The sequence below is a fragment of the Taeniopygia guttata genome, chromosome Z (assembly GCF_048771995.1).
Source record: "Taeniopygia guttata chromosome Z, bTaeGut7.mat, whole genome shotgun sequence".
NCBI lineage: Eukaryota > Metazoa > Chordata > Aves > Passeriformes > Estrildidae > Taeniopygia > Taeniopygia guttata.
This window is the reverse complement of record NC_133063.1, coordinates 50,412,569-50,439,736: the sequence shown is the minus strand read 5'-3', so window position 1 is coordinate 50,439,736 and position 27,168 is coordinate 50,412,569. Positions and strand designations below refer to the sequence as shown.

The following is a 27,168-nucleotide window of genomic DNA, read 5'->3' as shown; positions in this document are numbered from 1 at the left end:
CCCAGATCACTTTTATTGATGCCAAAGCCTTATGCTACCATATTGTAATTTAATAAGGATTACCAGAATACAATCATATTTTGGATAGTGACACTGGTTTTCACTATTCGGTATGTTAGTAATCTAGCTTAATAGTGCATAATAAATAAATTGTGGTAATACGTGCAATTGTAGGTAACAAACTGGTTTTCATGAGAAAAGTCCTAGAATTCTCTAACAAAAGAGAATATGAAGTAATTTCAAATAAATGAAAAAGTAGTTGAGAAAAGATAATTCCTTAATATGAAAAAGGTCCTTAGTATAAAAGCAATGTTTTGAATTAAATCCTCTTTATTCAGAAACATCTGCCTCTGACTAACAAAGTAATCACACATAATAATTACCACCAACAAATGTCAAGCACTTTCATCAATAATTAAGTACTTTTATAAAATCATCATTTATAAGTCTGTGTCTTGGCTAGAGTTCTACAACATACATTACCAATTTAATAAATAAATTTTTAAAAAAGCAACAACAGCAAAATTATGGTAATAGATTAACAACATCCTTGCCAAAAGTGAAAATAGAACAACGAATGAAACTAAGACAGGTAGCTAGAAAAGGGGAGATGGTGAATAGCAAGTTGAAGTCAGTTTGGCACAAAATGATCTGTCAGGACTACAGAAGCTAACTGAGTAATAAATCTTTCATTTTTAGCATACATTCTTTCCATTCTTTCAAAAACTCAAATTCTCTAGGGGAAATAAAGCAGACTTGCTTGGTTTTGTCAGTCTGCAGGCTAAAACACTAGTTGTTTTTTTGTTTTTGTTTTATTTGTTTGGATTTTTTGTTGTTGTGGTGTTTTTTTTTGTTTTTGGTTTTTTTTTTAATCACACCTTCATAGTCTAATTATAATTGTCCTATTGGAAAAATGTAACCTGGGATGTGACAAAACTGATGCAGAGGGATTTAGGACTCCCCTGCCTAACTTGAAATTAGTCAGCACTGATAGATATTTCAATAGAACAGAATTATTTTGGAGAACTGACAGCAATTGAAATAATATTCAACAGCAACAGGAATTGTTCAGATTAAACACTATTAAAGAGAAGTCACTCAAGAAGTGAAGAGAGCACAGGAGTAAATTACCTTTGAGAAACTGAAATTTCCTTAAGTAGATGGTCTGTGAATATTTCAAATAAATATCTCCAGGTAGACTGTTTCTCCTTCAGAGCTAAAGGCTGGCTTACAGTCCTGTCCAATCCAATGTTTTTGTGATGCCATGCATGAAATTAAAAAGACATTCTCATTATTTACCTAGTAAAGACACCAAAGACTAACACTTCATCAAACACCACTTCAAAGTCACTGAAGCACCAAAATTCAATCGACTGGGAGTTTGAGCTACACCGTGCACCTACTGTTGCAGCACCTAAAACACCTGTGTGTGTCAGGAAAGGAGGCCCCTGCTAAGAACATCTAGTCAAAGCTGATTGCAGAGTTAATCTGTTTTGTAACAAACTTCCTAAAGGAAAATATTTCAAACCATACTTAATACAACTTTGTTTTCTTAGTGCCCTTTGCTTTGCTTATTTAAAATAGCTGCCAGGCACAAGCCAAATCCATAAATGAACCTGAGCATGTACACAGGCTGAGAAAATAAATGTTTTTAGTTGCAGAAGTTGCAGAATACTTCATCTATTTAATGGAGAGTACTTTATTAGGTATGGATACCAGCTCATGAACACCACGGACTGAACAAGTTTTTCTAAACCAGACATGGAAGAAGACTGTCAGTGCAACAAAATGTTGTGTGGTAATACATAACCCTCTTCATTCTATGCTTTTATTCCCTCTACTTCATAAACTAACAGAGGATCAGAATAACAATCCAAGTTTCTACCACACAACACAAGATGATAACATAGGTGACATTTTAGTGCTAAAATCTAATAAACTCTATCCACAGCCTACACAGAGGCACCCCTAGAAAGTAAGAGCACAGGTAGGCTAACTAATCCTCCCAATGTGTTTTTTTGTATCCTAAATGAAGAGATCACTATATAACTGTCAAAAGCAGCTGGAAGTCCCGAAGTCAATGATTTGTACAAGGACTCTACAACACTGAGTGCATCTTCTCTCCTGATTTCTGCAATTCCCAACCGCTCCTTTGCAAAATCAACAGTGCAGAGCTAATATCCAGCTAAGGCAGTTTTCTTCAAACAGGGAGACCTGACAAGCCATCAGGAAGCTATGGAGCATTGGTAAAGTAGTGTCTCCTAAAACATTCCAGCTAAATTGTTCCTTTCTGAAAACAAAAATCACACTCTATATAGAAGATTGAAAATTTGATTGTCAACAATCCTGAATGCTAAAAATAAAATTAATATCTGAGATATCACATTCTGAAGTGGATGAATCTTTCCTTTAGTCCCTGTTCTTGCTTTTTTTTCTCACAAGCAATTTTGAAGGTGGTTTCAATTATACAAAATACACAAAATATATCTGTGTATTAGAAACTGAAAGCTCCTAATAAGCCTTTGTAATTTAATGGCTGAGCAACAAGTTTAAAAGGCTGCATAAGAAAGAAAGTAATTTCAATAATTAAGGTCTGATACACATGTAATGATTTGACTGCTGAGGGGTAGTTTTATCTCTTATGTTTTGATAAACAGAAAGCTCTTTGATGCATTTGATGCTGTTGCTTTTCTAAAAAGCTCTGCCAAAGTAGAAAAATATGTATTTCATACTTTCACAAAGAGAAGAATCCAAGCAAACCAGCAGTTGAAATAGGGGGTAAATGGGATCTAAAACTATAATGCAATCAATGAGCTTGGTAAAACTACTCCTACCCCATCAGAAATGAAATGTCAGCAATTGTAGAGAAGCTCTTTATCAAGCATTATTTTCTTGTAACTCTGTTAGGATTATTATTTGGTCTGCTGTGCTGGAGTTAGGTCGATGCATGAAAAATTTAGATAAAAGGAGAGGCAAAACTTTGTGCCAAAAATAGTCAAACTCCAAAAGCTTCAGGAACCACAATAGAATTTATGTTTTCTAGTTTACTTAAACGGCCTTGAGATCAAGTAACAGATTTCAGCTGCTTAAAAGAAAGCAGGAGCAACAAGCATTCTCTGTATGATGCCGGATTTAAAGGTCTGGGCTTGCATTTCTGAGCAAGTCAACACCTTCTTGAAGCAGTGGCCACAAGCGATGTTGAAACCAAACCCGAATCACCGGTGGCAGGTGCAGCATCCTCATCCCAAAAGGTATTTTACCCGCTACCCACCTAGGTAATTTTTGCTCAAGTCAATTCAACAGCTCTTATGCTGTATCTAAGCAGTGGCATCCTGAAAGCCGAGGAGACTTGACAGTCATGAAGCACCTTGAATTCACCAGTATGCGACGATGCTGGCGGGTTCCCGGAGAACGGAGATGCTGTACGAGGCGCTGGTCCAGCCCTCCTGCATCTCCGTAACGAAGGGTGCCTGCAAAACACAGGAGAACGGGCAAAGGGTGGATACGGCATCAGAAGTGCTAAAAATCAAAGTAAAAACTCTACAGCGCTCTTCAAAACAGAGTGGAGAGGTGGGTGTTCGTCAGCGGGGCAGACAGCTCCCCTCAGCGGGGCGGACGGACGTCCGCGGACGGAGAGGAGAGGGGGCTTCGCTGAAAGAACGGGAGCTGCCGTGACGGGGAGACACGGCGTTACTCACCTGCAGCCGCCGGCAGCTCCCTCACGGCCGAGCCAGCCGGGTCTCCGGCTCGGCTGCCCCCTCACTCCGTGCCGGGAAGCGGCTCGGCCGGCCGCCCCTCCCCGGGCAGGGCGGCGACTCCTCCCACCTCGAGCGGCCGGGTGAGCCGCTTCTCGGAACTTTCTCCCCCGCTCCGGGAAGCGCGGCCCGTTCCCTTGGCTGCGCTCCCAGAGGCAGAACGCGGGCCGCCCCTTCCTCGAGGCGCCTCGGGGCTGCGGGGGCCGGGGTGAGCCGGGCAGGGCCGGGGAACGGGCAGGGGTAGCCCGAGAGGACCGAGAGGGCAGAGAACGGACAGGTTCCGATCTGCCCAGTCCCCAGCGGGCAGAAGTGATGTCCCCAGGCCGCCTTCACCTCTGGTGCCCTGGCCGCCCGCTCCCTGTGTCTCCGGGGCAGGGCGGGGCGCTCTGGCCGCCAAGTGAGGAGGTGCCCGCAGCGGGCTCGGGGCCGGGCCGTAACCAGTCTGGTGCGGTGCCACATCACCGCAGGCAGCTCTCTCTGAGGAAATCCCTCGCAGAAGCTACGTCAGCTAAGGCTAGGTTCGCAAAGCAAACTGTTCACTCCCCAAAAAATTACATAAAACATGGAGGGAGACCAGGAATTGACCAGGTTTCTGTTGTGGGTCTCCATATGACTGGCCTCATTCAGAGTGGTATAGTATGCCAAAAGCTACATTATCTGATGTAGCCATGAGAAAGTTTTGTTTAAGGTTGTTGTCCGTCCTTTCCAGGACATTCATGGTGAAGGTTTTTTCAGTTTGTAGCACTTTTACATAAAACAAGTAGTCTTCTCTTGAAGCTTTGTTGCTGCTTCTGTCTCTTCTTGAAGCTTGACTGCTTTTCACCAGGGGGATGTGATCTGCAAAGTTTTCAGCCTTATAGGCTATCTTATTTTTATACTTCATGATATATAGTTTGCCTTTTTTTTTTGTTTTTTTTTTTTTTTTTTTTTTTGTACTAGCATAGTGTTGCTGAAATACTTTTCTTGTGGTCCACTTCAGCACCTTGGTCCTTTTCTTCTGAACTGCTGTCTAGCCATTTGTTCCCTGCCTCACTGTATTTCAGGGATGTCTCATACTTCCCTCTGCCAAGTAACATCCTGTCTCTTAGTCAGGAATTCTATTTTCTTACAATGCTTTTGCTTTTTAGTCAAGCAAATGATTTCTAGTCAAAGGATAGTTTTATTCTTTAGAGTATTCTGAATAGTTGCATCTGTTTCCACACAGTTCATGTTCATGTTTTGTGAGTCATATAAACTGAACTTTTCACAGAGGGTTACTAATTTTTCATTGCCTGCATGTGGTCTGGAGACACCACAGCTGGACATTTGCTGTTTTTTCAGAATTCAGACCTGACATAAAAAGTTATCTAATGCTAAGTTTTACTGAAAATGCAAATCACAGATGTCTACAGTTAAAAGCCAAAATTTTAGCTTTTCTACAATAAATAAAATATGGGGTAGAAAATCTTGGCACATACTATATTAAAGATAATAACTCATTTTTGTGCTTTGAGCACTCTTATCTGTGTTTGAAAATATTTATTCTTTTAGGTCTCTAGTGGAGATACCTTTTAAAATCTATCAATATATTTAACATTTTCTGAATCATTTCAACCCTGATGTGGCAGGGGTTGAAAAATTCTCTATTGCCTCTATGTTTGGGTAGCAGCAATGGTCTCTGATTTTGCTTTTGCTGATTCACATAATCCATAAATTCCAGTGAATGCTTCTTTATGAACATATGAATTCACTGCTATTTAGAAATAAGGCTCAATATACTAATTAGAACCAAAAATCCCCTAAAGAGTTATTTAATAATGGGTGTAAGGAATTTCATTCCTGGTCAGAAAGTGTTTCAAAAAGCAAATTGTCAAGTTCCTGATATTTGAGCAGGAAAAACTGAGATACAAAGAGAAGAACAAAGGTAAATCCATAAAATAGCCTGGAAGCACAATGTGTCAAGTGTTGCTGTACGAGATCGGCTCCGGGTGGATGTCTGCAGGCACGGCGAGGAGGGGAGAGGAGAGGCGGCGGCCGCTTTCCCCCTCGGCTCTGCGAGGCTCAGTTTTCGCGCGGGAACAGACGAAATGGCGACTCGGGGCTCGGGTGCAAACACGTGTTTATTGTGGAGCGTGTTGCCGAGACACCGGGTACCGAGCGGGGGGCTTGGTTATACCCCGTGCCGGGGGCGGGAGGAACCTGAGCCACAGCCAGTAGGATGGGGGAGCAGGGGACAGGGGCAGGGAAACCCCGGAGACAAAGACGGGAAAGCTGCAGAGGGGCGGGGCAGGGACAGTCCGCGTGGTGAGGGGAAAGGCGGGGGGCGGGGGGGGAGGGGGGGAGGGGGGGACAGGGACCGGACCACATGGAGAGAGGGAGACATAAGGGAACGCAGGGTCAGGACAAGGGACCGCAGGGGGAGGGGGAGTGAGGGGGGGAAGAAGAGAAAATTACAAATCCTACAGCTCACTCTTTTGAAATTACATAAAGGAAAGGGAGTTCTGAGGTAAAAACAAATTAGCAACGTTACAAATTCGAGAGACATCAGAAAGTGATAACACCAGTCATAGTTACAATGAATGGGGCAAAAATCTTTTCCACATTACAATTTAAGATAAAGGGTACATAAACACATTCTGTATCGAGGATGAAAACAGGATTCATGACGCGATGCTTGTGGTTTTCAAATTCTAGCAGAGCAGAAGCAGGCAGCGAACAGCGATGTGGTTTCTCCAATTTGACTGCGAAGTTGGCATAGCATTGTGGGCAGTAATTAGAGAGGATGATCTTTCCTTCTATAAGATGTAACTCAGTCCAAGAAGTTATTTCCAAATTATCACAAGTCATGGGGAAAACTTGTATTGAAATAATAAGGGAACTTTGGGCAAGGAACATTTAGGAGATGGGATAGGGGTGAACCTGGGCGCCACTGTTTCAGGGGAAGGAAAACAGTGGAGCTCTAGTCCGGGTTTCCACCTCCACTCCCTTCGAAGGGGGCCCTCCCCACAGCAAAGGGGAAAGCTCTCTTACAAAGGGAGGTCCTCTAACGGACGGAGGGGCCCCTCCGGCAATCCCTCCCATCAGAGGGGGGATCAGAAGAAGGACTGTGGGATTAATCCAACCTCACCTCCCCCCCAGTAGGGGCTGGCTCGCTGCAGGATGGTGCAGGGCCATTGGGGGATGGGTGGGGCTGGCGGGAAAACGTGGGCGGAAGAGAAGGGTCAAGGCAGGAAAATAGGATCCCTGTAGCGTGGCCAGCGCCATCTTGGGAGGGGGTGCCAGGTACACTGCATCTCGCCCAGGAAGGCACGGCCAATGCCACCCCTACAGGAGGATAACAAGTTTCCGGCATGGCGCTTGGGGCGGCTCGGCCGCTGCCATCCCCAAGGGAGAAGGTTTGGGGAAGTCCGTGGGGAAAAGAGAAGGGGACGCTTCGCAGAAGCCGAAGAGGAGATCTACAGGAGAGTGGCCCGACGCGGCTGGAAGCTGACGAAATGCGTGGATGTGGAGGGCCTCTCTTAGAATGTTAACAATTCTCCCATAGCTGACGTGTCACCGTTTACAATTCTGTCCCATTGGTGTCCTTTTGACGCTCCCTGCCCCCATAGCCCAGAATAGGGAGAAGAGGGCAGAAAAGGCAGCTTTCCGAGAAAGAGAAGGAGCTTTCCAGTATGAGTTACCCCAAAAAGATCGAGCGAGGTTGCATCCTCCTCGGAAAAGAAAAAGCCTCCCGGCCACCAGGGACATGCAAGCATGCAGCCCCTGTCTGGACACGGACGGCGGTTAAAACGTGGAAAAGAAAAAAAGGTAGTCCAGCTGCTCGCCAGGGTCCCACCCTGCTCTGACCCAACTTACCCTCCAGGCTCGGGCAGTGAAATCTCTATCTCTCTCCTCGGTGGTGGAAAATCGCGCTGAACTGAGAACGTATTCTTTCGCAGTTTGGCTCTGCCAGAAGCCTGGGTGTTCCCGTTAACCAGAGTTCATCCCTGAAACTTTGGGTTCGGCCACTGTCAACCTCTGGTCCCCATTCAAATGCCATCCCCCTGATGGGCCACTCTTCGAGCTCAGTCCATCGAGCCACTGCCAAACTGTCCTCTTTGTCCTCGGGTAAGTCTACCCGGCTCCCGGCCCCTGCAGTCCGGCTGCCCCCGCAGCGCGGCTGCTCCCGGGCGGGTTAGAGAGCACGCCGGCGAGGATGGAAGAGGGTCCCGGAGCTTCGAGTTTGTTTTCTGCCCGGCGAATCCACTCCTCTTAGCGTCTGCAGAGCTCTTGCGGCGGCAGAGTTCCTTTCTCTCTCCCCCTTTTCACAAATCGATGGAAATAGCCATCTTCTGCTACCATTTGTTGCCGTGCGAGATCGGCTCCGGGCGGACGCCTGCAGGCACAGCGAGGAGGGGAGAGGAGAGGCGGTGGCCGCTTTCCCCCTCGGCTCTGCGAGGCTCAGTTTTTGTGCGGGAACAGATGAAATGGCGACTCGGGGCTCGGGTGCAAACACGTGTTTATTGTGGAGCGTGTTGCCGAGACACCGGGTTATACCCCGTGCCAGGGGCGGGGGGAACCTGAGCCACAGCCAGTAGAATGGGGGAGCAGGGGACAGGGGCAGGGAAACCCCGGAGACAAAGACGGGAAAGCCGCGGTGGGGGGGGGGCAAGGACAGCCTGCGTGGTGAGGGGAAAGGCGGGGGGGGGGGGCAGGGGACAGGGACCGGACCACATGGTGAGAGGGAGTGATAAGGGAACGCGGGGTCAGGACAAGGGACCGCGAGGGGAGGGGGAGTGAGCAGGGGACACAGGACAAAGGGGGAACATGAGGGAAGGGGGGAGGGGGGATGGGGGGGAGAGAGAAAATTACAATAATCCTACAGTCAAGTGCCATGGAATCTAGAGAATTGAAATCCCAAGTCAGGTACCAAACTTCTCTATATACACCATGTTATAGTAATTTGGAAAGACCTAAAAGGCATCCAGTCCAACCTGGCACCCTCTGTGTCTGTAGGAGCAGCTCTGAGTTTCACCCTACTTTTCTGGGTGCTTTGTTACCTGTGTACGTATATCCAAAGCCCACCTCTGGCACAACACACCTGCTGGACCTGGATCCAGACTGCTGTGAAAGTCTGGATCTGTAGAGGTTTTGAAAGCAGGGTTGTGGACATGAAATTATTGGTGTTCTAGGATCTCAGAGGGAAAGTACCAGCATGAAAAAGTATAAAACCAAAAAGGTAAAGATAACCTGGGAAAGCATGGTCAAGCTAGACAGTCAGATGGGGACTAGCTGTGAGCCCTTATGTTGTGTTTTAAGTGTTGATGAAGACTGAAAGTTAGAAATGCTGGGATTCCTCTCCACAGAGCCATGGGAAGTGACCCTTGCCCTTTTGGCTCGTGCCTGCCTGCTCAGCAAAGACTTGTTGAGTAGCTTTATATGAGTGGTGAGTATAGTTATGCTTTGTCTAGTGGCTCATCAAACTCTAGCTAGCTCTTCTCTCAGTTAGCCAATAACTAACTGCTTTTTTTCAGTTATGTGTATTCTTGCAGAGTCTCTATACCTGGCTAGAATACCTAAACAAGCTGACCAAGTGTGGCAAATGCACTCAACTCTTTAACCAACCTATTACAAGCTCCAAAGCTATTTACAGGCTCCAAAGAAGCCTGTCAAACCAAGCTATTACAGGCTCCAAAGAAGGTGAAGACCTAGGGCATAACCAGGGCAAGAACTTCTCTAGTTCCAGTCCATTCCAAAAATATAAAAGAGGTGAGCATTGATGCACATGAGCTTAGCTCACTGAGCATGTAAATAACACATGAATAGCAGGTAGCTTTTCTAGGACTCATTTATCAAGGAACAAAGAAAGTTGTGGGTGCAAGGAATCTCACGCATACCCTTCCCATTGTATGTAATTTGAATACAAGCCAACCACTTTATTCCAGAAATATGTCAGCCTAAACAAGCAGTTTTCAAGATCTCTCTGCTAAGCTGCTGTTTGCGTGGAATCTCCCCTTGAGCAGGGACACCTCTTGAGTCTGCTCTTCAAAGCAGGGAGACATCCCACCAAAAGCAGATGCTCAGTAACTGGCAGATACCATGAATAATCTGGTATTATAAGGCATAAAGATTTTTGTATTGGTAGCTTTGAATCATTGTTATATCCTTTGTGCAATAATACAGTGAACCTTGCCACTGAATTTTGTTGTAAAAGTTGCACTTTTACAACATATCTTAATATAAAAGTATCACTTTTGCTGATACCTTTGGTGATAGTTCTTTATTTTTCACATTTGAGTGTCAGCTGTTCCTAAAATAAAATATTTCCTCTTTTATATGTCAAGTGTTTGTAGCTTCTTGGCATCATAAACTATTATTTCTCTGTTTCTATATGTTACACAATATTCTTGTAATGCTACATAACTTAGTTGCATAATTTGCAAAATCTACCACTGATGTTGGTATATTAATAATTTCTACCCATACGTTACAAAATGTAGTAAATCTGCCCCTTATGAGTAATAAAAAGGTAATTTTCTTATTTCTCCACCCTTCAGGAAGAAAGTAAGCCATAGGAACAATGCTATCTATGTTAACAGGACCATTTCAAAGGAAAACAAAAAAACTCTGCAAACATATGGTACAAAACACAATTCCCTTTGTTAGGCACTGAATCAAAGACTTGAAACAATAAAAATTTAATGTTAGTTTAATGTTTCTTGTTAACCAGTGTAATGAAACACTTTACTGTGTTAAAAGTAAAGCAGAAATATTTGTATTTCAAGAGTTTCCAGTTCCAGTTAGTTAGTGATCATATGCATGATCTTCTGCACAGTTTAGTAGAAGTGTTGATTCTCTTATTAAAATCTAGTAATTTATAGGAAAGATCTGAAGTTCTTCTGGTTGCAAAATAATATTCAAAATAGTGTAAAAGATGTCATCTTTAGCCCCAAAGCAGGATGAATCCCACCTGATTCTCAAGTTTTTTTCTTAAAGTCTCCTGTTCCCGGAAGTTCCACTGCCTTCAAAGACAGCCTCTGGCTAGGATCTCACTATAGTGGTAAAGAGTTCTCTTTTTCAAGACTGCATAGTAGGACTTTATATCCACTGCTCTTTGCCTGTGAACTAATAGAGTCCAAGTTATTATTTCCTGTTCTGCAGCAGCCTTTGAAGCATTGAAGATTAATAATAGGACCCCCTCAGTTCTCTCTAGGTTAAACTGACTGAATTCTTTCCATGATTTACAGAATGTTGATTGTGTTCACTGCTCTTCACATGTCTCTTGAGTCCAGTTTGAAAGAAGAATTGATGAACACAGCTCACCTTTTAACAGAAGGTTATTAACCTTATTAACACTGTATTTACTCATGGGTAACACTTCTGTTCCTTCTGTCTCTATGTTTGCTGTTTCCTCAGAAGCAGAACATTGTTTATTTAAGATCTACCTGTGATGTTCCATAAATCACAGGTCATTTTTGTCTTGCCCGCTCTTTCCTTGTTTAATTATTTCTGCTTAACACCATGGCTCTTTCCCTTCTGACACACCATTTCTTTAACTTGTTAAGATGCTTTTGAATCTTAATCTTTTTTTCTGATATGATTGTGATCCCTCATATCTTCACGTCATTTGGAAATCCTGGATATCTTCTGTTTTATCAGACAGATTGTTGGCTGTGTACAGCCCAGACAGGTGTTTTGAATGCCACTACTGTTTCTTTGTAGCTGCAAGCCACTGTTAATTGCTTTCTGTCTGCACAGTAGCAACTTCCAAACCCAAAGTAAAGCAAACCACTGTTTTCCATAAACATTGTTCTTCATACATGATTTCATTCCTACCCAGGAACAATTTCTATGTAATCAGAAGTTACAGAAGTACTCTACAGAGTGAAAGAGTTCAGAGGAAAGTAATTGAGCTAAACTGCACTGAACAATTTCAGATGTATATTTTAGAGCATCCAGAATGCTAAGAGGTTTTCATAAATATTCATGGTGTTTCTATGGAAGCAATTTTGGTCATTCCACATCTGCAGACGAGCTGTTGAAACTGTACAGCCATATTGCATAGGCATAGTACCCTATTTCTCAAAAGGCCTCTCACCTTGTAGTCAAGCTGGGGTTCTTCAGTGCCAGACAATTAGGTCTGAATTGTCTCACAAAATGTAGGAGGCAGAAATAGTCTAACTGTTTGCACTTGTTTTGCAAGTGAGTCCTGAGTGCCATACACGGATAAAGTTTGAGCTTTTTATAGGCATTTCCATTGTGGTTGTGGTAAGTCACTGTAAAGGGCAAAACCTAATCTTGTATCGAATTACAGTATTATACACCAACTTGTGTGGTTGCAGCAACAGTCTCCTCCAGGCATACCTCTTTGATCAAGTAGTAATTGTGGTTCCTGACAAGAGATGGTGCAGGTGTTATATATGTATGATCTGATATGATCTTAACTAATAAGTAACAAGTGTAGGTTTGTTCTAAAGAATTAAAATCACAGTAGCAACAAATAAGTTTTGGGGTTAATGAAGAAGATATTATAAGTTATTTGCCTTTAACTAATAATTGCCTATAATTATTAGTTAACAACAATCCCTATTGTAAATGATTGCTCTTTAGATGAAAAAGCAGTGAAATGTAGGAAGTAACAACACTAGAATTAATAAGTAACTTCAGGTGTCTTTTTATCTATATCCATGGCTTATATTGTACTAAATTATGTCAGGTCTGCTTTCTTTCACAAAGTCTGGTTTTGTGGTGAACACTGAGATATATGAATTTCACTTATTCTGTAATCTTTTTTGTCTCTAGTCCTTCATCCACAGTGTCATATAAACCAAATTTATGTATGTCAATCAAATAGCAATCTTTAATCTTTTTTCCTGCCTAAGTTATTTGGAAAACAAAGCTATGAAAATTTTGTAGTGTTATTAAAAATGCAGTAGGGTTCAGCAGTGCAAGATAATAGATTCATTACTAACTAATAACTATATCATTTAGGCACTTATTTATTAATGAGATTGTTTGTGGTTTAGAGAACATAGGTTCTCCTCTGAGTAGATAAATTGCAGCCTAATCATGTCCCAGAACTATTCTCTCCCATTGGATCGGATGAGGCATAAGTAGTCTGTCTCTCCAGGTCACAAGCTTCTGTGTCTTTCTGAAGAGTTGACAGCTTTGAATGGAGGGCAGTGGCTGTACCCTACTGTTAAACCTATGCCTTTAGTCATTCCAAGCATGTACTTGAACTTCTTCCACCTGAAGAGGGAATTGAATCCTTCCCTTTACTTTCAGGTTGAGCACTCTAATCAGTAGGCTATTATAAAAGGGCTGTGTGCCTTCACTTTTTAAGAGCGGACTGCAACATCATGTGAAGGGCAAGTGCAAGCAACGTGCAATAGTCATACTCTGAGAATGAGCTTCCTGGGAATCCCCACACCTACCTTTTGACCCCAAAAGCATTTTTGCAGGCTGCATACTCCTCACACTGCAACAATTCTGTACACATGAAGGCTAGTTCTTCAAGGAATTTGAGGGTAGAGATGCCAAGTGTATTCAGACTTTCAGGTTAATGGTTAGCTAAATGGGATTCCAGAAGGCAAATTAGCTTCTGCTTAAGAGCCTCGTTATGTAATTGTGTAGTTTCCTGGCTCATCAGAAAAACGCACTCTCTGGGGCCCAAAGACAATTCAGTCTTTTTTTTGAGGTTTAAGTTTTCCTCAGGACAAGCTCTCTGCTACCATCTTGTGGTAGTCTAGAGGAAGAGACATCAAAAACAATGTCGGTTCTCATTGAAGTCAAGGGTTAAAATTAATTCCGTTGTTGGACAAATAAAACATGCAGAGTATGATGTAATATTTCAGGAGAGAAGAGTAAACAGCACGGTGTGGTAGAACAAAATAGTTGTCAACGTTTGTATATTGAGACTGTGTGCTCAAATATGGTTTATACATATTTGGTTTGTTATTGGAATTGTAGGGGTTTTTTTTTCTGTGAGATAATTTGCTAGGATGAAAAAGGAGCACAGTATTTCTCTCTATGTGATCAGAATATTATTTATAGCAGTAGCAGGGCTACTTGATGACCATTATGGTTGCATTAGAGAGCACTTATTCAGGACATATATACAGTACATTGTATATCTGTGTTCAGAAAAAACTGCATTTTTTGAGTGATAATGGAGTTGAGCATATTCAGAAGGAAGAGAAGAAGAATCATTGTAGATTTTTGCTGTTCTATTGACCTTCACACTATTGTAAGAACAGATCTACCTGGTATCTGATGGAGAAATCATACCAGTGTTCAAAGAGTAGTGCTTTCTGATTCAAATCCAGCATTCCAGTTGGAGATAAGAGCTAGCAGGAGATGACACAAAGACACTTTTCTTCCAAAGTCCCTCTAGTGGCACAGGACTAGCCCAAAATCGTTCCTGAGTTCTGGGACACCACAGCTGACTGAGAAAATGTGATGGAGTACAGGCAGCAACTGAGACTGAGGCAAAGTTTTCCACTGGGTGAGTGTAGAAAGTGAGGCTTGCTACAACAAAATGGTTGTTTCCATAGATGCTCCACTTTCTCCAGTTGCTATTCAATATGCTATTCTAACTCATTACACAATTATTTGCTTTACATGTAGTTTCAAGGTATGTCTACTGTAGACCCCATTGAAAAATTTATTTTAGTTGAATGGGCTGAAATTGAATGGGCTGATGCAACTAGATGGTTTCGGGCCTCTTATTTAAAATGAGCATGGGGATTTCCAGTCAAGCATTGGAGACAGTGGGACAGTTCTAAACAAATGTTCAGTTTTCCATTAAATATGACTACTAGAAACTGTGAAATCACTTGGACTGAAGTTTGGGAAAACAAACAGGCCTGCAAGAAACAACTGAGTTTTTTCAACTGAATAAATTGAATAACTTCATAGCGACTGACAATAGCATCTTGAAATGTTAGTCCTACCTTTATATGCCTGTTTGTCAGTTCACAGTAGTCAATAAAATGAATTGGAAAAGGACTTTGTAAGCCCACTGGTGATGCAAATGGGAAAAAAAAGTTTGTTTCGTTCCATGTATTGGCTTTGAATTGCTGCATTCAACATTCTTGTTGATGAAAGTCTTGTTCTGTAGAAAAATCTTTGGAAAGTGGAGTCAAGCTCCAAAAGACAAGGTAGGCTTTCTCAGATGAAACTCAGGGTACCTCAGCAACAATTGGGATCTTTTCTTTATACATTGTTGGAACATCTTGGATTAAAAACATCTTTTTATTTTCAGAAAAATGAAAAGATCTGGGTGTTATGTGGATGTGCCAGAAGTAGAAATTCAAATTCCCACCACTGAAAATTAATGAGTTATCTTTTTCCCCTTTCCCCAAAATGTAGAGTTGACGTTCCCCCCCCTCACACAGCCCCCTGAATAATCAGGCTAGCACAGAGATCCAAGGCTTTGAGGGGGGGAATATCAGGAGATGGTAAAGATTTCCAAAAGAGGCTCTTACCCCGAGATAAGTTGGTTCAGCTCTCTTTATTCTGTGATATCCATGTGGAGAGCGGGGCAAAAGAGAGCGAACAGGAAATGTCAGGGGGTCTATATAGGTTTTGGACAGGGTGGACTTCCCTGGCTCTCCACTAACCCCGTTGGGGCAGGAAGGAGGGGTCCAGGGTTATCTTGATCAGAGTCACAGGGTCCCAGGGAAGGGGGCACAGAGTGCCCATGAGCATACTGTAACATAGAGTCTAGAGTGAAATATGAAGAAATTGGAGGACAGAAATTGGAGAGCAGAAATCTTGTAATTAAGTACATTTGTGTCATATCTTCAATAAACTGAGATACCTAGATTTAAATTATACACCATAAATAATGTTATTACTTCCTTAAACTTGGCTGTGTATTTAGAGAATGAATAGGTAATTAACCAATTAGAAATTAATAATAAATTCACAAGAGAAGATGGTATAGTGGGAATGCACAATAAATGTATAAAAGGTTGGCTATATTATTTAAAGAAAATTAAAGCTTTGATACCTTGGATGCTTAGGCTCAGTGGATTGATGAAATTAAGTGCAGTATTTCCTATCTGCCACACTGAGGAAAAGAATCTGTGGTGAGGCCAGTGTTGTGTTGTTTTGTTGCAGATTGCACTTAGGCGAAGCTGAGGAAGTCTGGCTTGTGGAGGCATTGGAAGCACATCCTGGATTAGTGGACTGAGAGCACCAAGCAATCATTCCTGAGTGTGGGGTGGCAGGAGTTGGGAATGCTGTGGCTGATTGTGCCAGTTTATGACACTTAAGTGGTGGCAGACTCTTCAATGAGCTGCCCAAAGAATATGTCATTAGACCTGCTCATGGGCATGCTCTCAAGTGTTGTCCGTACATCAGGGGATTGTGGACATTCTGATAGCAGCTACTCCAGTCCTAAAGTAAGTTCTGTCTCCAGCAAGCCTCTGCTGGAGACAGAACTTCATTGTGATATAACCAGAGCCAGCAGCTAAGCACCATGCAGCCACTCACCCACCCCCACTCCTGGTGGAATGGGAGGGAGAATCAAAAGTAAAATTTCTAGGTTGAGGTAGGGAAAGTTTAGTAATTGAAACATAAATTGAAAATAAGAAGTGAAATATATGCATGATAGTAAATAAAAAAGGAAAGAAACAAAACTCAACAAAACTAATAGATGCACAGTAGAATTACTCACCCCCTTCTGAGCAATGCCAGATCCAATCCTTGCACCCTGATCAGCCCTGCTTCCAGGCAATTCCCCTGTTTATATACTGGGGATGCTGTTCTATGCTGCGGAATATCCCCTCTGCCAGTTTAGGTCACCTGTTCTGGCTATGGTCCCTCTTAGCTTTTTTTATGTACCTGTTCAGTGGCACAGCATGAGACACAAAAAGGAGTCACTGAATTACAAGAAACACTAGTTGGCAGAAATCAAAATGTTAGTGTGTTATCAACATGATTGTCATACTGAATCCGAAACACAGCATTATATCAGCTATGGAGAAGAAATTAACTGTATCGCAGAGAAAACCAGAACAAATAAGTTCTGTTTTCTTCACACTGCTTCCCTGAGAAAAAAAATTGCTGCCAGACAGTGGTTTTTCTGGTGACACAGAGAGTGTTTGCATAGGGTGTAGGTCCCATACAAGGTTGCACTTGTGCTGCTTAGCAGTATGATGTTTTTTTCTCTAATGACGTATGTATGCAGGTTTGCAGACCATGTCTTTTTCTAAAAAGGTACATTTTCTGATTTAGCTTTATTTTGCAGCTTGTGTTTCTCATCTCTAAAGGCCTTTATAGATGAGCCTTTAGAGATGAGAAACACAAGTTGCAAAATACCACTGTCATACTGGGGTGTTTTACCCATGGAAGTACTCCACTGCATACGCAGTGTATTTAAATCCACTTCTTGATTGATACGCATTGTTCCATGACAATGGATTCCAGGGGAAAATGTCCTCCAGACGAGGCTAGATGGCGCAGTAAGTCAATGCATTGAAATTTTAAGGTCCACAAATTCCTGTAAATTTCCACAGCCCCATATGTTTATAGACTTTTTGGTACATTGATTAATGTCGAAGAATCTCATTACCTTTTGTGGCTTTTCTGAGTCATTATTTTTCATGCTCATCCAAGTAAAAGTCCATAGAGAAGATGCTTCTAAGGTACTTTCTGGACTAAATAACATAAATACTTTCCTCATTTTTTGTAACTTGCCTTCCAAGCAGAAGTATAGTTGAGGGCAAACAGAGTCTGGCTGCTTCTAATTTGGGAAAATTAGAGTTTATTTCATTCTTACTGCCCTCTTGAATACCGCAGTATTGTGTTTATAGATGTTTTGTATACCAATAAACCACTGTCTCCAAATACTTACCGAACATTAAAGAAATCTTCAGTGTCAGCTGTTTCCTCTATGGAAAAGGAAACATTTTATGAAAATACATTATTAACGTGCCCTCAGTACTTCTTCTGTCTACCATGAAAAATAAAGCTGAGTCTAGTAGTGAAAAATTTCTGTTTTGCTTTGAAAACCTCAGGAGAACTAGCCAGCCTGTTCCATGAAACTACTTAGTGAGTATTAAGTGGAATATTTTTTGGTTGCCAAATAGGTTGTAGCAAACTGCCAGTTTCTCAGATAGAGGATATTGTTTACATAAGAAGTTCAAGATAAGTGTCCATCTCATGCATTGTTATTTGCAGAAGATAACTAAGTCATGACTAGTGAGTTATTTATATTTTTTAGAAAAGTTCAGGAGAAGAGTTATTAATATTTGAGCAGCAGTATGTGGCATTTTAAATAACCCCTATTATCAAAAAGGTTGAGAGTAACAGTTGATCAATGCACTGAGCATTTAGCATCTGCTCCTTTGAGGTGTCAAGTGCCTTTGCAAGGCACTGAGAGCACTCAAATTACATTAAAATAATGAGGGAACTCACTTCCTTACAGGAGATTCTCATCCACTGGCAGGATAAAGCTATTATCCTGTGAGCTGTAATGGATAGTAGGAAAAAGCCATTTCCTTCTTTAATTTTTATTTTATTTTTTTTTTTTATGTGTATGTAGCTTTCTACTCCTGAAATGGCTTGTGGAAGTTACAAATGCTCTGTAAACACCAATGTGAAAACTGAGTGCTTGCAAGCAAAATACCTTCTGTCTGCTCTGAGATACAGGGTAAGCACAAAATTTGAAGACAACAGAGGGAAATTGAAGAGAGCAAGAGGTCACGAAAACTTTTATGTGGTAGATTTAAAGTCCTTCCCTGCAATCTGTTTCCACAGATTTCCATAGTGCGCAGCTCCAGACATCTCTGTGCAATGTGTCCACTCCTTTGCCTGCGGATGCATGGTGGGAGTTCTCTGCTCCCAGCTTCTGCCCCGAGATAGAAAGGCAGTTGCTCAACAACCTAACTACACAAATCCCAGGAATCACAGCACACCACTCATCAGCATTCAAAGGTCATATTCCTGACTTGTTCCAGGATAATCTTCTTGTCCTGTCATGTGGTTGAGGAAGGTGCTGGTTTAGATCCACTTTGTGAGTGTTTCTACTCTTAAAATAGCAATTGTGTCAGCTGCTTGTGGTATTTTCAATTTACAACACTGATTTTGGAAGGTTTAGACAAGAAGGAAAGTAATAGCTGTATTCCACAGGAAAGCAACAGCAACTGAAAGACTCTGTGAATATTTAAAGAAGTGTGAACCAAGGTGATGCTGCTTTAGAACAGCAAATACCTTCTACTTAAGCAGTAGTTTTATTGAGGCGGTGTCCACACACTCTATACAGTGTAATCATAAGAGATACATGCAGAACTCTGCAGGACAAAATACTCTGGAGTTTAGGTAACACCCTGGTGAAAGTGCCAGCAATAGGTTAGTGTTTATATCAGTGAGGAAATTCTCTCCTGAAGCCTCAATCTCTGCTATGCCAGAGATGCCATATGTCATACACAAATACTGGACAAAATAAATGTAAATTCCAAATAGTTGAGGAAATTTGAAATAAAAGACAGCTGATGTTTTATGCAGCGAGGGAACCACAAAGAAACAATGTTTTTTATGTGATAAGTATTGATAGCAGAATTATATGATACTCCAGCTATGTTTGAAATTTCAATGACTTTATGATATAGAGTGTGAAGTTGCTCTGGGGAAGCGAACAGACAACATGAATTTCTCAAGCTATTGAAGCGTGGGGTCTATTCTAAGTCTATGTCATGTCACCAGTGCTGGGGTGGAAGAGGCTGCTGAGTATTCTCAGCTCCTCGCTGTGGGAGAAAGTAAGCCAGCAAGGGTTTCTGAAGCTGGCACTGTGAGATAATGCTAGAACCAAGCTTAGCCCCAAACCACAAATTGTGGGTCTTCTACGGAGCTACTATCATTTTTTTTAGAACAATGATATTGCTCTACGAAGATCTTGGAGGGATATAGTGAGTGCCTTGTGATTCCTAGCCCTCTGGTTTAAGGGTCAGCAAGGGTGTCTGTCCTTGGCTTAGTTCATGAAGGGCCTTGAAAAACAAGGAAGGGAAGTCAGAGATGTGGTACTAATAGAAAGACAACCTGTCAAAATGCTGGCAATAGTATATGGGACAGATACAAGCAGGTAAATCTGGACAAGGCCAGGGTGGAAAGTTTCTTAGGCACTGACATGAGACTCAGCAGACTTTTTAGAGGAGTTTTAGCTAGCTGTATAGATAGAAGAGCCTAAGCTGTAGAAATATTATGTGGGAAGAACGATGCTCAGAATTTAGATCTAACCTGTCAGTAAAGGCAAGGGAGGTGTAGTCAATGATAATTCCTAGGTTATTGACTTGAGAAACTAAGTGATTTTATCTCAGAAAATGAGAGTGTAGGATATGTAGTAGGTTTATGAGAAGGTTGAGTGCCATCAATTTACCAGCAAATGATTTTAGATTGGAAAAAAATTGTGAGTAATATGGGGAAGTAAATATCAATAAAAAGAACTGGATAAATTATTAGTATTTCTGGGCATCTTCTGCTGAATGGGCCACACAGCAGTCAGATTCGGTAAATGGGCCTTACTTTGTTCTGTATCTATGCTTGGAATTGTTCTTTGTATTCTGTGGTACATGGTAGCATCAAGGCTATGCCAGGGAACTTTCTGAGAGTTTCCTACTGTGGTTTATAACTCAAAACTTACCTTTTAAACCCATGGACATCATTGGAACACCAAGGCTTACTCACTGACAACACAATCATGTGACATGCCCTTTTTTCACTTCCCCTCAACATCTTTCTTCTTTGCTATGCTGTGTCATTTTCTGATCAATTAGAGCAATCCTTTATGTATCATTACTCATCCACTGCTTCACTGTCAACTTCTGTCTTCTGTCTCAGACACTGAATATTCTGCTAATTACCAGTGTATAACTTCACATGTTTAAAATTTTGCTCTTTTTTAGCAGTCACAGAAAAGAAATTAAGGATTCCTCTCAAATTTGTATAAATTCCTTTGTACACCTTTGTAAGTGATAGGTTTTGTATAACAAATATTTTTGTTGCTTACTCATGCTTACTCATGAGACATTATCCAATAATAAAAAAAAAAAAACTTCATTTGCTCAGTGCACATAAAAGGAAAGTATTCCTTCAGCAAATTTGTGTTATCTACTGTTTCTGACCATAATGCCACCTCATCTGCTTTATCATCAATCCTGTTCACCCAGAAAGTTTTCTGAAGGATGAACAAATCCAGCATGAGAATACATGAATAACAGCTTGATGGTACCAGTTTTTCTTTTTTGTCCTCACCAAATGTTGTCTTGTAGCAATACCAAACATCCTGTGTGGGCAGAGAAAAGGAATGCTGAGAGACCAGTTATTTCTTTCTTATGTAGCTGGTTGGCATTATTAATCTTTTGAGCATCTAGTGAATCTTTAGACATACTTTGAAGACTGTGTGGTTGCACTAGGTTTGATTAATTTTGACTCATAGGAAGAGATCAAAGGATCATGATAATTCTGTTGTGGTTGCCTAGAGCTGCACGTTTTCTTTGTAGTAATGTGCAGTAATAGAATGCCTTGAGAGATACCATGAGATTTGCCAAGTAACTTACCTCATGGTGGTCTCATCTTGTGAGAATGGAGTGTAGTTGTGTGAATGTTGGGTAAGGAGGAAACCATGGATGAGAAACAGGAGAAAACAAAGATGTTACAAGACCAACAAACAATGACAACAACTTCGAGGGTATTAGAAGTAATAATTGAAAGGAGATACATTCTATTCAGAATTTTTTTGATCTTCTGCTTTATATTAAGACTTTAAAATCAGTATGACCTAATCAGTTAAGACCTCTTAAATTTCACAACTTTGTATGATCTGAGCTTCACAGATACATGATTTGTACTCTGACTATAATTTTCTTCACCTGTCACAATCACCACTCACAATGTAAAGATATAAAAATATCCAGTCTGTTTTGTTTTTCCTGTGTCATTTAAATCTCCTTCAGATTAGCAGAGTGTAAGTGAACCATTAAGTTGTTAATACTACCATGGAGACTCAGGCTCACCAAATCCTGTGGGATTAAATGTAAGTGAATCCTTTCAATGGCCCTGTGATGCTGTCTATCAGTATGTGATGACCTTTTTGAGATACCCTTCATTTGTTTCCTCAAAATCTCCTGAAAATGTAGACTGTAGAATTCCATTATTTTGACATTGATCTCATCATTTTACATGTAGAAGCAGTACTACTACCACTTCTCTCTGTTTGGATTCTTACTCCTTCTTTACTGTTCTGTCACTGTATCACTGACATTTCTAGTGAGTTCCTTGTCCACTGGGCCCCATGCCCTTTCCAAATTTTTTGTAGGATACTTTTGCCTGCTTTTGTTCGTTTAACCCACTTAAGTTTCTAGTATGAAGGTGTTCAGCTCACCCAAATGATTTGAGGCTGTTCTATTACCTTTTCTGTTCTTTATTACCTTTCTTTTCGCTTGCCATATCCTTAATTTTGCCATCCAAAAAATTCACATTTATTTTCAAATTCAATTTCTTTTTGAAAATGTGAGATAGCATGCAGCCCTGGAAAACTGGTGAAAGCAGTTTGGTGCAATCTTTTTTGAAATGATAAAATTATTTCTCTGCATCTGCAGAAAGCATTCAGCAGACGACACAGGATGTATGCCTAACACTGTAACAGTTCTTTACATGAATATTTACATGAATGTTTACAAAGTGTTTCATTATAATTGTCTAGATGAGCACTCCTTATGGATCTTCACTAGTGAAAGGATTCATATGTGTATTACTCAAGATTTCAGGATTTCCAGTCATTGATCTTTTGCACAAGGGTTTCCCACAATTCCTATCAGTTACAGGGTGGTTTTATGTTCCAGTTACCTGGAGTTGCTACTTTAGCATGTGAGGAATTAAGAATTTCCTTTATATAATTTGTCACATAAATTCAGTTTCTCTCTTAAATACAGATTTTTAGCTTGCACAGTACTCTATTCCTTTTTCTCATTCTTCACATCTCTGCCCTTTTTGGTGCTCAACAAATGTATCAGTTGCTACTGGAAGTGTGGACCAGGAGGACTTTCAAGAAGCACGTTGAAAAAAGCTGTGTTTGCATTTTACAGAAGACTTCTGGAACATTATAAAACTCAGAGAAGTCAGGTTCTGCCTGGAATTATAATCTCAAGTACAAACAAAAAATTCCCACAGTCAAACCTTACCAACAATAGCCTGATTGTACTATCTGAGATTAGAGATACTACACTAAAAGAAGCACTTTTTTTTTTTTTCTTCGTAGAACACAAACACAGAGATGCAGTGAGAAGGCAAGCAGAGTTTTCCAAAGGCCATCTTGTGCTTTGACACATAGTCAACTTAGTAACAGGGAATGAAAGTGATATAGGCAGCTTTCTTCAAGAGAAAATACAAACGTATACAGAGACTGCCTTGAATGTGCAAATCAAGTAAGACATTAATTTGAACTTGAATAACCACAGCTCTGTCTCCACAAATCAGCACTACAAGCATTTTAGAATCACAGGATAAAGTGGGAAGCATTGGATCAGTTTATTTCCTAAAGCAGAGTTGAAGGAAGTTTAATGGGTCACCTGCAAGTCTTCTGAGAAATTAGAATGGTAAGGGCTGCCAGAAATGATTGAATTTTTCATCTGCAGTTAAAGTCCCTAGCACAAATGTCATGTCTCATCTTTATCAGTGTGTGCATGTGTGAGTAGAGGATGCTACAGGATATGACCTGTTCTTAACTGAAAACATTAAGAGAGAAGATCAGTGCTGCCAGAAGTAAGGGATTTTGCATGACATTTGTGTACACTGCAGACTCATCAAAATTTGTCCAGTCTCAGCAGGATTTCTGTGCATTTGACCAAGATGTCTGGCAATTGTATCCAGATCTTTATTTCAGCACGATAGGGACAGCACAACCTATCATTTTTATATAAGAAAAATGCAATGCAGTGCAGTCACATAAGAATAAAGAACAGACAGGAATGAATCCCTTGCCCTCTGCGATAAGATTTCCTCAGTAACTCTCATAATTCCCACTTTCACAGAGGATCTTTGACAACCTACTTCAGCATCCACATAAATTTAGAATTTCAGCTTTGTGAGGAAAGGCATTTGTACACACGAAATTGCAATTTCATGTATAGGGCAGCAGTAGGCAGAATTTTTCCACAATTTTTCATTATAGGCTCCAGTCACAGGCCGATGGCAAAGCCAAAAGAAAGCCCATGTGCAGATGTGAAAGGCACATTTGTGGTCATCCATCTTGAGCACAAAAAATGGTTGCAGCCTACATTCTCAGATGATGCTGAATCAGAGGATAATTGGGGTGGAACAGGGAGAGGCTGCTAAAGTTCTCAAAGTTGTGTGTGGCATAGACCCAGTATTGTCCTGTGCTTAAAGGGTCCCATCTTTATGCTTGGAAAATGGCTTTGAAAATGTTGATTTTTGTAAAGATTGTTTCTCTTCATTGTAGTACCTGGAGCTCTCTTTTCGGAACACTTACAGAAGAAGTGGATATAATTGTTAAAACCTGTGTGTCAGATCTGAAGTTGCAGTGAAGAAGTCTTCTCACAGCCCTGTTCTGATGGCAGCTTTATAATTACTGATCTTGCTTTTCTTTCTAAGCATGCTGTGCAGTCACAAAGATGCAGGATTTCTTGCATAAACTGTTGTGAGATCACACCCTTGCCGTCTCCTCTAAGACTGAGCTAAGAAAGGAGTTTTTTTCAGCATGAGTCAATGCCTCAATTCAAGAAATGTAGCCTGCCTTTTGAAGAACCCCTTATTGTAACCACAGGCTGTCTTTAGAATGGCAAATCTCAAGACCATAAACTTAGCTGACATGCCTGTGATCTGCTTTTGTTTAATTAGTCACAAAATCCTTCTGCTAGCCACTCATCCCACTCACTTGCCATCTGTGAAAAGATTTATGATGTTATGAACCACTTAAAATATTTTTTAAAAAGAAGGGCTGAGAGTTTTATAGAAAAAGGAAAGTCTTTTGGACCTTAGACACTACACTAGCAGGAATAAACTTCCTGTTTTTACACTAGTACTCATAAGCCCATCATAAGTGGGCACTCCTGAAGAGCAGCATGTGAGCACTCAGGTAGGAGACTCAGGACTTGAAAACAGGACTTTAATGACTGAAGTGGAAATACATTGGCACCGAGAATTTTGTTTTCTTTCTTTTTTCTCCTTTTTTTTCTGAAAGAAATTGAAGGAGCATATAGGAAATTTTTCATTTACTGAATAAGGAAAAATATAGGCTGATTTCTAAATTATATAGCCAGCATTTCCTTTTTAAAATGTTTTCTGTAAAAAATGGATTTGAAGTTTATTTCTAATTTTAGCACATTTGACAGACTAATTAGGGAGATTTTTCCTGTATAACATGAAAGACCGATGTGGTATGTAGAGTTATGTAACTTCCACATCCTGGTGTAAAAATACACAAAAGGTTCTCCTGTATATTTTCTATTTTTTCTCAGAAACGTGAGGGGTTTTTGTAATCTTTATTCTAAAAGCACTTGTTTCACACTTTTTGGGGAGCCGGGCCATACAGATATAAGCTTTCTTTGATGGTCAGCATTACTAAAACTTTCCATTTCCCTAGGTCTTAATAAATAGATATAATATATATAAAGTAATAAAATAATGCAATTTAGTATGCAGCATGAATCTATCTATGGCGTAATTATACTGTTTATTAATTAAATAATTATATTTTTAATGTATGTATTAAACACATTTTGAATGCTGACTGCTATACACAATATCTTTCTGATATTTAAATAAGCAAATGTGGTCTAATTTACATCATCCTTTTACTGGTATTTTTATTCTTCTCACTGCCTTTGTTTTCTTATGGACAGAGGGAGTAATCAGTGTTGTATGTAAGGACTGAGTGGTTTTGGATTTGCTTCAATTCTGATTAGGAAATATGTCTTGTCTTTCTTACAAGACCCTGAGGAAGCTACTTTCCCCTCTTAGTTTAGTCTTCATAGATAAGACATTTCTTGTAAGATAGTCCTTACCTACAAAATCTCTATATTTATGTCTGTGTGACCCATTTCTTGGAAAATAACATTGATGCCATTGATGTCTGAAAAGCATTAATGGTAGGTGGTGTGGCAACACCTGACATTTAGTTTCCAGCTGATGAATATGTCTGGAAGCTCTGTTTTGTCAGCATTCCTTCACTGGCCATATGTGTTAGGAACATGTAGACTTGTGTTCTTCTCAGCATGAGATATATTTATTTTGTCCTGATAAATAGCCTCCTGCTTATTATTATTAGAAACTTCCAAGTTAATTTTCTATTTATACCTGAGAACCTTTGCTACTTTTGATCAGCCATGCTTAAGAAATGTTCTAAATGTCAGACTTTAGCCATTTGTTTTTTAGGTGTTGAAGTCACTGGACAAGAGATCAAATTATTTTGTACAGGTTGCAAGGAAAGTTATTGATTGCTCTGAAGTCCTCCCACTTTAGCTTTTCCTGGGCCTCTTCTCTGACGAGTGGTCAAGGTTTCTCTCTTGTGTAGTAAAACAGGTTTATTTGGAAAGGAATGTCATCATTAAGCTCTGAATATTTAAGTCTCTTGCAGTATTAGATTAAGGAATAATGACTTTCATACTGGAAGATAATTTGTTTTGGTGACATAGCAGAAATGCACATTTCAGCAGCTAAACTCTATCATAAGGATAAACTCATTGATAGAGCCCCTTTGGTGTAGCCTAGCCAATTCACTCTTGAACAAGGAGCACCATTCAGTTTACTCTTAACTGGAGCAGCTCAGACTGTGCCATAGTTCTGGTTTCTCTCAAGATGTTAGATAAAGGAGGTGGCCTTCCCTATTTATTGACATAACTGGAAAAAAAATTGTGAGCACACCTTTAAATGACTACAAACTGTCTTTGGAACTGCAAAAACATTCTGATTTTCCAAAGACAGAACCAGGAGGTTCAAAGGTTTTCAAAGGTTTTTGAAAAATCTACACTCAGAGCATCTAAATAATTTTTTGAAAATAAAGTTTATACAACTATACTGACAAAAAAGTTTCACAGTCACTCTGATAGTGGTCCTGAATCTCTCAGTTTGGATTCAACGATTTCAAGGAACCAGCACACTCTTCAAGATTAATGCACAAGGCTCAAGCAGAGAACCAAGAGTCAAAGAAACTCGGAGGTAGCAGTGTAGATCCTGATACTTCTTAATCCTATCTTCTGCGCTTTTTTTGCAAGGCAGTCTTCGGGAAAACTCCAAATTGAAGGAAAATAAATATGAGAAAATTGTTCAACAAAAAAGGCCAAAATGCGGCTTAATTGAAATTGGAGTTGACAACAAGTGAGATTTATTCTTTGCATTCTAATAAGAAAGCATAGAGAGGAGAGGAGGCCTGAAAAATGTACAAGGAATGGAAGCAGGAAGGCAGTCAGTGGTAGGTAAGAGGAGTAAAATAGCT

At 40.6% G+C, this 27,168-nt stretch overlaps 1 protein-coding gene across 4 annotated transcripts in view; it reads right to left on the bottom strand.

The window, feature by feature from the left end:
• Nucleotides 1–3,839, bottom strand: part of LOC105760857 (oncostatin-M-specific receptor subunit beta) — a 31,131-nt gene extending 27,292 nt beyond the window's left edge. Inside the window, exons 1-3 of one of the 4 annotated variants that reach the window (XM_030258694.4) lie at nt 3,699–3,839; nt 3,272–3,470; nt 1,132–1,236 (exon numbers count right to left, since the gene is read on the bottom strand). The gene's annotated coding sequence lies outside the window, so the exon portion shown is untranslated. Of the gene's footprint in view, nt 1–1,131; nt 1,237–3,271; nt 3,471–3,698 lie in introns of those variants that run through there. The other 3 variants (XM_030258693.4, XM_072922620.1, XM_072922619.1) reach the window with 3 other exon arrangements.
• Nucleotides 3,840–27,168: the final 23,329 nt, after the last annotated feature.